Source organism: Protopterus annectens, chromosome 10.part0 (assembly GCF_019279795.1).
Source record: "Protopterus annectens isolate FY-2018-M chromosome 10.part0, PAN1.0, whole genome shotgun sequence".
NCBI classification, from domain to species: Eukaryota; Metazoa; Chordata; order Ceratodontiformes; family Protopteridae; genus Protopterus; species Protopterus annectens.
Genome location: NC_056744.1, coordinates 427,040,875 through 427,054,458, shown reverse-complemented (window position 1 = coordinate 427,054,458; position 13,584 = coordinate 427,040,875).

Below are 13,584 nucleotides of genomic sequence, written 5' to 3'. Positions count from 1 at the left end.
GAAAGAAAGATAGAAAGAATAAAACATCTTTGCATTAAAGCATGTAAGTATTGAAACATAAAGTGGGAGTTACAAAGAAATGACAACATGTCCCTCTTATGAGAAACTCTCAGAACTATATAACCAATTACATGTAGGCTGATCAATAGCATTCCCCAAAACAGAGATTTGATCATACACTTATCTTGGTGTATCATAATCAAATGTTAACATCATTTTTACTATACATTTGAATAATATGCTAAACAGTGTCTTTAAAATCATTATATATTTTTAAATGATCTAGAATTTAGAATGTGGGTTCTCTAGTAATTTGTGGTCTTGGACTAGATGTTGCAGATTTTAAAGGTAAGATGGAAAATGGGTTAATATCCTAAGAGTTGCAGTGTGCACTAAGCAGTTAGATATGAAAGAGGGAAAACTCAAGCTTTAATAATCTAAGGGGAGATACACTAATTGTATAAGATCATGATTGATTGGAAGGGGGGTGGGCACTTAGTATTCTGGCTCAATGGAATGCAGTGGGATGGCCAGTACATTTAAATAGCTGAAGGGGAGTGATTTCACACAATGATAATTTTGAAGGTACTTCCAATAGCCAATGAAAGAAGAAAGGGAAGGAAATATGTGGTCAAATTAACATAAGGGGCTGGCAACTAGACAGAAAGACAGCCAGCCAGTTGAGTTTAATTTCTGTGTGGCTCAGAATCTGATTGAGCTTTTCCAGTAAAGGCCTGAAATGTTTTATTTTATCCCTTAAATAAAAGGTTTAGTTCCTAGCTCTAGCTTCACTTCACAGGTAATTAACTTTAATTGACCTGTTCTAATTTCTGTATGACTCCCAAAAGACACAACAGCAGTCTCTTGCAGCAGTCTCTTGCTTAGTTTATATATGCAGTTGAAAGCAGAATACAAGTAAAACACAGTGCAAAGAAAATGCACCACTGTTAGATCATGGTTTCTAATTGTACAGTAGTTATTAGGCATTAGATAGAAATAAAGAATAAAACAGTAGCTATTAGGCATTAGACAGGAATAAAGAATAAAACAGGCCTATAAATTACGTTTAATTTATGCATACATTTTAGAAAAGCAGAAACAAAGAATATTTTCACTAAATGTTGACTTTGTTGGCTAAGAAATGGTATTTCATTTATGGATACATTTTAGAAAAGCAGAAACAAAGACTCTTTCACTGAATGTTGACCTTGCTGTCTAAGCATGAGATAAAGCAAAGATTGCAGATAGTTCTTGTTTTATTCCTTTCTCAAGGGAAGATGGCAGACAAGACAGTTTTTGTTCTGTTCCTTTCTCAAGGGAAGAATAAAAAGATAAGGCATTTGTGAGGCTACAAAACAAAATGTAGCCCGAGAATCAAGGCTAGGGATGTGAATGTAGTCTATAGAGGAAAATTACTGGAAAAAAGGATATAATATGTGAATTTCAGGATAGCAGGCAGTCTAGTATGATGCAAGACTGGTTCAGATGTAAGTTTGATTTAGATGAAGTTATGATATTCATGCTTACAGTTATGCTATATGTGTATCTCTGCTTATGCTGATTTGAGTATGCTGCAATAATCTATCTGCTGGTTTACTGAATGTTGCACACCAAAATACAGGAAAATGAAAAAAAGGAAATGAAAACTCTGTTTTTTTTTTTACAATAGTGCCCGAACAGGCCTGCTGTCTGGGGAGAGAGATATAATTCTTGTACCCAGCACACAGCTACTCTGGACAAATAAAACACCATAGTCAGTTGTAGTTTCCAGTGCAGCATATCTTTTCTTAAGTTTGCAGTGGCTGTTTCTAAGTAAATATGACAAAAGTACTAAGGTCGTTCAGCAGTGCTCAGATTTCTTCAGCTGAGAGACCCCAGTAAAGGTAATCAAAGGTGCTACAAACCACCCTTTCAGTTAAGGTACTCTTCATTTCCAGACTTGGTCACACTGGTATTTTACCAGATGGGGGCAGTATATCCATACCTCTATGGAAGACTTCAGCAACTCCAGAAATCAACTCTTCAGACATTAGCCACTACAGATGGTGTTTCAATCTCCTTACATAAGCATGACTTTTGTTAACATGAATTTTATAACTAAAGTGCTAATACTGCTAGTAAATGTTCTGCTAGTTTAGACATCTCTACAGTTGAATCATCTGCTGTTGTATGGTCAAAAATTATGAAATGGGTTTTGCAACAATGTGTTCAATGTGATGACATAATTTTTTTAGATGTACTGCTAAATTTCAGATTCTTGCTAAAGCTGTCCTAGGCATGCATAACTACATGTTGTATCAGAATTCCAGTACTCAGGGCACTAATGTTAATGTTATTAATACCACAGTAATACCAGTGCATGCTGTAACACTTGATGATTTATATACTTTACTTAGTAAACTTGATGCTTCATGAAAAAATGTTCATCCTGACTTGTTACCAGGTTATGATTCATTTCTGCCCAGTTGGAATACAGCTTGTGATGCTGCAAGTGAACAGGATACGTTACTTCAGGAATATAGAAAAAGGCTTGCAGACAAGGATAAGTACATTACTACTTTTAGACAGGATGCAGGGGAGCTTATTAGTGGACTAAAGGACTTTCTTAAGACCAATAAGCAGTTCTTAAAACCAACTACAAAAAGCATATCAGATCAAGGGCACTCTTCCTTTCAGTCTGAATCTTTGCCTCCAGATGTAGTGGGTGTAACCACCGCACGAGCATTGTATCATACATCAAAACTTTTACAGTTACTCCCTAAACAGGATGATAGGAAGGGATTATTTCAGAATCTTATGATTTTTGAGGACTGGTGCAGTAATACTGGGGTTACTTGGGGTCAAGAATTGTCAAAATGTTTTAAGGCTTTTCTTCCTAAACCTCTTAAGACTTATATTGAAATACATGACTTACCTCTTAATAACCTTCATTCCCGGCTAACTGCAGCTTTGCAAGCTTTGACACAAAAAACATGTTTTGACCCTAGGTTGTTTGATCAATTCAGAATTACTAGAACAGACAATATTATGGAAACTGCAGCATTGTTTTCTTTAGCATATGTTGTAGTGTACAATTACTCTGAAAAACAAATGAATCAGGATGATGTACAGAAACATGTGATTGGAGCTTTTTTGCAAAGAGTTCAGGGACTTGACACAGCTATCAAGTTAAATGTAATTGCTACAGTCAAGACCTTAGAGGATGCTGTCCATTTAGTGGTTAGACAGAAACAGATTTTGCAAGGATCAGATGTCAGTAATAAGACTTTTTCTGTAGATACTAATATTGCAGCAGTGAAAAAGACTTCAGTAGTGCCAGCAGTTATTTTTTTTTTGTAAAAAGCCTGGACATGTCAAAAAACAGTGTCCTAAATACTGGGTATGGAAAGTGTGGAAGCTGGTATTGATGACTCACTTCCAGTTGTTTCCAATAAAGCTAGACAGGTTAAAAGATCTGAGTGTGGGGCAGTGAGTGAGATTACAGACAAACCACCCTGTTATTCACAGTATGATTCAGTGTATCCTTGTCTGGATAGTTTGAAATCTGAACCAGATACAATAGTTCCTACAGCTCCTGTGACCAGTGTAATTGACACTGATTTATTGTTTTCAGATGGGGTGCACATACTTTATGGCTAGAGGCAGAAAATTCTGTTACTTCTTCAGATACAAGGCAGCCCACTATGGTTAATGACTCGGCGTATGATGCAAGTGATGTACAAAATTTTAGCCCAAGAGATGATCAAAAGCATGCCGTAGCTCAGGTCAGTGTTGCCAGTGATGTACTAGATTTTCAGAATATGTATGCAGGCTGTGATAGTTCAGCACCGAATCAATCAGTTGATGTATCTGACTTCTTTTCAGGTTGGAAAGGATAGCAGACCATACATTTCATTATTCATGGGAAAGGAATTATGGCATAATGTGTTACTTGATACAGGGGCCTCAGTTTCAATTACAAAGAGATCTCTGCCAGAGGATCTGAATACAGTTCTTATGCCATCAGAATTTGAAGGGTCAAAAGTTGCTGCAGTCAGCAGCAAGCCTTTGAAGATTAAATTTTTGAATAAAGTCAATCGGCCTGGAAAGAAGATAACAGAAAGATTCCTGTTACATCCCCAGTGTGACAGTACCATTTTCTGAATGGACATTATATCAGAATTAGGTGTTGTGGTAGATTTTAATAACAAGATATTGTGGAGGAATAAAGATGCTATGATATGTACAGTAGTACAGGCAGAAGAAACATTCAAAATGTTATGTGCAGTAGACTGAACAGAACAGGGGCACAATTTAAAATATCAGTTGATGCAAGAATTTCCAGAATTATGGGCTAAAGATAAAACAGACTGTGGGCTGGTTGCCAGTGCCACTGTAAGGGCAGAGGAACTTACAGACAGGTTACCACCTTATTAGAAACAATACCCCATTCCATGAGAAGCAGTGGAGGATATTCATAAATGCATTACAGACTGGGAAAATAAAGGCAATATAGTCTGAGAATCTAGCCCATGTAATTCACCCATGTGGCCAGTAAAGAAGAAGTATGGTAGTTACAGGTTGGTTTTAGATCTGAGGCTAGTAAATACATTCACAACTCCAGCAGCACATGTGGTGCCTGGTACACCTGAAATGGCTGTTAAACTAGACCCACAGAGTAAATGGTTTACAGTTATTGATTTAACAAATGGATGCTTTGTTATACCTCTAGCTGAATCTTCACAAAAGCAGTTTGCTTTTACCTTTGAGGATACGCAGTATTTAATGACATGCCTACCAATGGGTTTTGTAAATTCCCCAGTGCTGTTTCATCAGACATTGGCATGGGTACTGAGGCCATTGAACTATGGCAATAAAGTGTTGCAATATATAGATGATATTCTGATACAGACACAAACAGAGGAGGAGCATTTGCAGATACTACGTGATGTCTTGCTGGCTTTGCAAAAATCTGGGTTCAAAGTCAATGTCAACAAAATGCAGTTAAAACAACAACAGGTCAAATTCTTGGGGGTAGCTGTATAGCCCCAGGTTCGGTCCCCTTGCAGGGAAAGAGTGCAATCCATCCTGAGTATGCCCTTACCTACTACCATTCAGGATTTACAAAACATTTGGGGAATTAGGAATTATAATAGGGGAATTTGTAGAAGACTATGCTGCCTTGGCAGACCCTTTGTATAAAATGATTAATGTCAAGGTGCCCAGTACTACAATTTTGGTATGGTCAGAAGAGGTAAAGAAGTCAGTGGAAACACTGAAGCAAAATCTGGAAGTAGTCACTGAATTAATTATACCAGCAGCAGAATATGCCTTTTATTTGCAAGCAATAGCAGGAAACGACAGCATCTCTACAGTCCTGCTACAAAGATACCCTCATACCCTACAGGAGGGGATTCAGACAAAGCTAAGAGCTATTACCTTTTTTAGCAGAATGCTGACATCAGTGGGGAATGGTTATCACCCTTGTGTAAAGGTTTTGTTAGCTAAATATTGGGGAGTTCAACAGTCAGAATTTATAACACAGTTCTCTCCAATAATAGTACAAACACCACACCATACAGTCAAGACCCTATAGTATTCAGACAGATGCAGAGCTGTGAATCAGGCCATATTATCTAAGTGGATTATAACTTTAGAACAGAAGAATATTTCAATAGAGATTGGGGAGAAATATTACCTGTCTCAACAGTTGCTTTATGAAGGGAATCCTCATGTTTGTGAGGAACAGATGGACAAGGTTCCTAATTCACCTTTTTCAGACAAATTTAATACAGAGGCCATGTGTGTGTATGTGGATGGTTCAAAATTTTATGAGGAAGGCACATATTATACAGGATTTGCAGTTTACATTAATACTGCACAGCCGGAGACTCATATGATCAAGCTTCCTGGTATCTGTCAGCCCAACGAGCAGAGTTGGAGTCTGTGCTATATGCTATAAAGCAGGATAGAAGCAGTCAGTTAAACATTATTAGTGACAGCTCCTATGTGGTAACAGTCTTTACCATATATTTGGAAATCTGAGCTAGGAGGGAATTTGTGGACAGCAAAGGTAAACCTTTACAGCATGCAGCAGTTTTGAAGGAGTTAAATGACTTAGGGTGTAAAAACAGAAATAAATGGAGCATCTGCAAGGTAAAGGCACATCAAGCAAGAGACAGTAATCTTCACATTATTGGCAATTCCATAGCAGATGCAGCAGCAAAAAAAGGTGCCAAGGAGGTGATTCCTCTACATCCAGTGCAGTGGGAGGAGATTGAAGTGGAAGGTATAACAGAGATGAGTCAAGTGGGCTCAACAGTTGGGGAAGATCTAGCAAAGGTCCAAGACATGCAGGGGGATGTTGATGAAAAGGGCAAAATGCAAAGTTGCCAGTCCAGTCCCTGGAGTAAAGTTGTATGTGTATAAAACAGAACAAGGGGCACTTTTGCCCTACATGCCAAAATTATTGGCTAAGCAGCTAATTAAATACAACCATCAGTTACTAGGTCATGTGGGTTTTCAGAAAAACTGGCCTATCACAAAGTTTAAGTTTTGGAATCTTCAGCTGAAAACACTATGTAAAAAAATTTAGGAGGAGTGTATAATATGCCTGCAGACTAACCCTACATTGAAAAAAACTCAGCTGCAGAAAGTGCCAGTCTCAGAGGGAGCATTGTACAGTATATAGATAGATTTTGCAAAACCTCTTCCTCCAGCAAAAGGGAGTTACATATATTTGTCGTTAGTGGTAGACACTTTTACCAAGTGGGTGGGAGCTATTCCAACTAAGGACATGACAGAAAAACTACAGCATCTGCATTATGGAATAACATTTTTTCTCACTGGGGATGGTCTCAGATCATTGAATCTGACAATGGTACTCAGTTCACAAGTCAGGTTATGAAAGAAGTGTGTAACCTGTTAGGGATACAGCAGAGATTTTATGTTCCATATCACCCCCAGTCTAATGGAATAATAGAAAGAATGAATATGACCATTAAGGATAGATTTACTAAAGCTTGTATGGGGAAGGGATCTAACTGGGTCATGCATTTACCAGTTATTTTGCTGGGAATATGAGCATCGCCTAATACTAAGTCAGGAATTTCACCTTTTGAGTTAATGACAGGAAGAAGAATGCCATTGAATTTTCCTTTTGACCCATCTCTGAGTTCACAGCCTTCTTATTGTACGGTGACAAATCATCAGGGCTGGTTACAAGCTTTGCAGGAATCTATCAACAACATGAGTTTATTTCATGCAGGCAGGGTATACAAAATGTTAGGAAATCCAGATGACATTGTTCAGTTGAAACAGGGCCAACAGGTCATGTTAAAGCGATTTGTGTCCGGAGGCTGTTTTGATTCAAATGGGGAAGGACCATACACTATAGTCAAACAGGTAGGGCCTCTAGTCTATCAAATCAGGAGGAGTGATAGGAACCACAGAGACAGGAAATGTAAAATTGTACACATTGATCAATTAAAGCTTGTTAAGAGTGCTGATGAAAATCCAAGAAAATGATACTGCTTTTTGTACTTTACAGGTCATGATACAGAACATATTGCCTGCTTTGGATTTTTGAATATAGTCTTTTGAAATGGCCATCTGTCAACAGCAGCCATCCAGCCTTGCACAAGAGGTGGGTGAGGGGAGGATTGGAAGGCCTAATTGTACAAGGGACACAGCAAAGGACATTGGAGCTGTAGGGAGGCCTTTCTACTACCTCGGCAGTGACTTGGGACGATGTAGTGTAGGGCTTATCTTGATATTGTTGCTTGGCTTGATTGTATACTTTGCAAGGTCAGAGATGCTTCAGTCATCTAGTGCAACTATACTACAGGTAAAAGAACTACACCTGAAGATGACAAGTGAATGAGAAACAGTTTATGTGCTAGAGAATGAAACTTTTACAGCTTATTGTTTTTTGACACTTCTTTAGCTGTAATTGAATATCAGTGTTACAGAAACAATAATTCTTTGTTTGCATGGAATGTTATAAATGTTACAGACTTTTTAGTAGACAGACAGCTTGCCAGTGGAATGCACATTAATTTGTCTCAAACTTCTGAAGGGACTGGCACAAGTGTATAAGTCAGAAGCAGGTTTGTATTCATGCAAGGTAGTGACATTACAATATCAAGTTTTACAAGTTGAGTTTTGGGTTCAGGTTATATCTCCACAGCATCAATGGGTAAAGAGGGAAGCACTAAAATGGGAAGAATTGTATCCACCTTGTAATACATTTACTAAGCTTCAGTTTACCTATGCACATGCTTTCAATTTATCTCAATGTTGGGTTTGTGTGCATGTGCCAGTGCCAGGAAAAGGTATTCCTCTAGTACCAGTTTCAATTATTCTTCAGGAAATAGTCATCATGCCAAACAGACTATATAATAAAAAAGGAAATGAACTGAACAGTACAATATTTGTGGAAGTCAACGTTAATAGTACTCAGTTTTTAACTCTGTGGTCAACAGGAAAAGGGTTCATTTGCTATAAGAGAGAGGAATCACGATGCAATGATGTACCAGCTCCCAAAGTAGAGAACATAGGCAATAGTCAGTGTCATTTTCCTATTACAGTGTTTAGAGATGGGAAAGGAAATTATGCAGGATTACTAGTTTATACTTTGACTAACCTGACTGAAGATTCACAGAACAAGTTGAGACTGTATATGGCATTTTTTTCATGCTACGTCTGGAACAACAGAGTTGACATTCTAACTGTGCATTAAGGCACACGTATTGTCTGTGGAAACAGAGCCTATAAATGGCTACCACCGAGTTAGCATGGCTTGTGTTATACAGGATATGTAATACCAGCCATAAGATATTTTAAAGAACTACCGGGTTCAATAAGCTTCATAAATCACAAAGTCAAGAGAGACCTGGATACTGACATTAAAGATAAGGTACAGGTTTTAGATACATCACATATACATCAGAATTTAGATTTAAAGACTCTGAAAGCTATGGATCTTGGTGATGGGGTAATAGCTGGAGCAGGTATATTTCCTGCATATGGAGCTCTTAAAGCCATTTGAGTACTGTGCATATTAGCCAAGATAATGGAGGTTTTGGCCAATAGTACATTTGAAAACATATGAGTGAGGTAATGACTAAGGTACAAAGTATTGGTGACACCTCATGGATGGATTGGTTTGCAAGCCTATTCCAGGGTTGGAATGGGACAGTTTTATATCACTCTGTAGACTTTGTGTTGCCAAGTTTCTAGTGACAGGTAGCACAAAGCCTATATGTTCAATCCAGATTATGGTGGTTCATCATACAGACATGATACATTTGTGAGGTAACTACAGAAATAGGTCCCTATAGACTTTCGTCAGGGACCTCAGGGCCAACTGTTAGATCAGGGTTTCTCATTGTACAGTAGTTATTAGGCATTAGAGAGGCATAAAGAAAACAACCTATAAATTATGTTTCATTTATGCATACATCTTACAAAGGCAGAAACAAAGAATCTTTCACTGAATGTTGACCTTGCTGGCTAAGCATAAGATAAAGTGAAGATTGCAGATAGTTCTTGTTTTGTTCCTTTCTCAAGGGAAGATGGCAGACAGTTTTTGTTCTGTTCCTTTCTCAAGGGAAGAATAAAAAGATAAGGCATTTGTGAGGCTACAAAACAAAATGTAGCCTGAGAATCAAGGCTAGGGGCGTGAATGTAGTCTATAGAGGAAAATTACTCGAAAAAAAGGATATAATAATGTGAAGTTCAGGATAGCAGGCAGCTTAGTCTGATGCAAGACTGGATCAGATGTAAGTTTGATTTAGACGCAGTTATGATATTCATGCTTACAGTTATGCTATATATATATATCTCTGCTTATGCTGATTTGAATATGCTACAGTAATCTATCTGCTGTTTTATTGAATGTGCACACCAAAATAAAGGAAAACAAAAAAAAAGGAAACGAAAAGTCTGTTTTTTTACAACCACAATATACAAAATAGAAGAAGGCAGTGAAGCTATACAAATTACAAGAAAGTCTGAGTGAGTTTTTCCAATATCGCCTACTCTTTCATTATTTTTTTTGTTCTTTTTTAAACTTATTTTCATGCCATTTTGATCATCTCACATTTTATAACCTCTTTTACCTGGACAATAATGCTAAGCAGACTGATACAAGCACACATAATATAACATGTGAGACTATCACAGTGGAAATGACATTATTTCTTTTTTACATCTAGTATAAAATCTATTAGCACCTGTTTGGTCTACATGCCCTTTTTTAGACCAAATGTTCATTATGAGTATTGGTCTCTGTACTTTATCATCCTTGTGAATGCTTTAATTATAACTGCATTTTCTATATGCAGCACTTTACATTTAACATATAAAAGCACATCTATAATCCATTTTTGCTCAGACATTTACAATTGATAAAGACTTTGTTCATTTTTAAAACCCTTCCATTTTATCAACAAATAACAAAGTCTCATTATAAGAAATGGTAAAGTACTTTTATTGCTGGGAATAAGCTCTTCAAGCACAAAATCTTGACTATTGAGCTTTACTTCCATTTAATTTTCATTTCAGCAGACAGTTACATATCACTGCTTCAGTCTCAAAGGAAGTAACATAGAATGGCACCTTTGGTGAATGAAAAATTAATTACTTGTGCCTTTTCTACTTTCACTCCTGTTGGTTTAAGTTTATTTAAAAAAAAATGTAATGTATAAGAACATCTCTAGCAATTCTCTTGTACCAGATGTGGATTATGTTTCTGCTGCACTGAATCTACTCCTTTTATAGCCTGACATTAACCAGAGTCTTAGCAATATGCCTATGTCACCATCTCTGAGAGGAGTATTTTGCATCATTCTAACCTCTCCAAACTCCTTGGGCTTCTGAGATGTCTCAGAATAGTTGTACCTTACTTCTTCTTCGTACACACCTCTCAAGATGCTCCATAATATTAGCCCATTGCTATCAGACAGTTGGATGCCATGATCTTACATTTATGAACATGTCAATCCAATTTCAGCAAACACAGTCTTTGCCCCACCTTTTGGAACATTGGTGTCTGCATGTATTTCATTTGTATTAACACTAGTCCTATCAGACTAAGTTTCTGCTTCCCCATCCATGACAGAACTCATTCACCCCCCCCCCCAAAAGAGTACGGACATTTCCACTATGTCTTTACCAAATGTTTTCTTGTCACTATGAATACTGCCTCAGGTATCTTATCATTAAAAAGAAAACTGGATACATGAATAAATCTAAATTATATTGCTCAGTCTTTCAAATGCACAGTTTCTTAAAGATACCCTAGAGAAATGAGTTTTTGAATTATAATTCATATATTTTATGTTTAGAAGAATTACAAGTACAGATTAGTCAAGTAATATATTAAATATTTTAACTGCTGTTGTACACGGTCATTGGTTCTCTTCCTTTTTCAGTTTCTTTAATACAATTTGGAATTTTTTGCTGAGATTAATAGAAGAGTCTAGTACATCTGATTAGTATTAATTCATAGGGAAACTGCTGTATAAAACATCCAGAAGCTAATTACCAATGCAACAGGCAAAAGGCAGTGCTGACGTGGTGACTTACCTGCCATGTATCAAAGCAGAGGGGTAACATGTATAACCGCACAATGTCAATGTATTGGACCAGCATGGCTACTACAGTGTACAAGGCTGACATGCATAACATCATGATAAAACCTTTACATTATATCCAAAGCAGTTTGAGTGGATATGAGCAGTGCTGTGGTAGATAAAGAAAGCCCATGTCTCAGAGTAACAGGAAAGACACAACTACACACTACAGCAGTGAACCAAAACAGCAATGTGGTTATGTAAAAAATGTGGTTATCCCTATCATTACATAAAAGGTGAGCTAGAGTGATAGATAGGGAAGTAGGAAAGAACAACACAATGAACAGATGCAAAAAAGTACAAGGATAACTAATATAGAACAGATGGTGGGCAGAGGGGGAGCTATATTTCTTTTCATGAGAAAGAACTCCTGTTTCATTATTAAAAAGAAGGATCAATAGAGAGGATACTGAAAGGATGCCTTTTGGTGGCAGAAGATAGGTAAGGGTGTAGACACTCAGACATGCAGTAAATGCACATACAGACAGGGATCGTGCAAATATTAAATGTGGGGAGGACAGTGGATAGGCACATACATAGAGAGAAAAATAAATAACTGGTGAAAGAAAGGGATGGACAATGACCAATGTATTGGAAGAAATATAGACAGAAGTGCTAAGAGTTGGAAGGGGTAAGTCTGGCTACTGGCATAAATGATAGCAAGACCACCACATAGGGCAACATCGAGCACACCAGGAACTTGACAATACAGTACACACCGAATGAATTGTAAGCGCTATATGAACACACTTGTATGTTAGAAAATAGCATTAATATGCCACTTTTATTAAGGCAAAAAATCAAATAAAATTCAATAAAATAAGCACTTCCTTTCCATCATTAAGAAACTTCATCAGATAAAACCTTAATACAACTTTTCCACCTTTTAAAATACATTGTTTTCATTCACATTGAACAGCTGATCACATACCCCCGAAGAACCCAGTAGGAAGTACTGAACTCATAAGTTTCACACCCCCATCATTATAGCAATGAATTCTGTTGTAGGACATGATTTACAATATATAAATTATGTAAAAATTAATACATGTAACAAATACTTCCCCAAACATTAGCATACATATAACCTTAAAATCAACTTTCCAGTGCTTTTAATTTTAAAATGCTAGAAACTGAAACTTGGTCATTTAGCCCAGACCAGTATGTTGCATTTAAACATAACTGCCAAATCAGTTCACGTCATTAAGTAGAAGCGACCACCCCACCAACATTTTTAAATGAAGCTTCTAATGTAATGACTCTAAAACTATGCCCTGGATATTCTAAAAAATATCTGGCTAGTGCATTCATTTTTTTCTTTTATTTTATGTCTCTTAAATGCTCATAAATACAATTATTTAATTTATTATCAGTTTTTCCTAAATAAAAACAAGAGCACAAGCAACATAAAGCACAGCATACAACTCTCTCTGTGTTGCATGAATATTTTCCATGTAATGTGATCTTAATGTTATTAATGTTAATGTCTTGACCTTCCAAAATAAAATTGCAATATAAACACAACCCATATTTTTTCATCAGACCCTCCGCCTGACATCCTTTTTTCTGTTCAAAAAATATCTTTCAAGTTTTTCCCTTTACTATAAACAATAATTGTTTTTTCTCCCACAAAATTCTTCACTTCCTTCTCATCATTTAAAATCCCTCCAATTATTTACTAGAATGTTTCTGATGAAATCACTATCACTACAAAAAGTTGTGGCAAAGTCACCATTAAAATCTATGGTGTTAGCATAATTCACTTGTTTAAATCTAAAATATATTACTTTTTTAGTTCCAACTCCATCATACTCCACTATTTGTTCTCCTGAGGGGGGTCCTACAACAGAATTCATTGCTGTGATGATGGGGGCATGAACTTTAAGTTCAATACTCCTTCTGGCTTCTTCAGGGGGTATATGATCAGCTGTTCAATGTGAATGGAAACAATGTATTTTAAAAGGTGGAA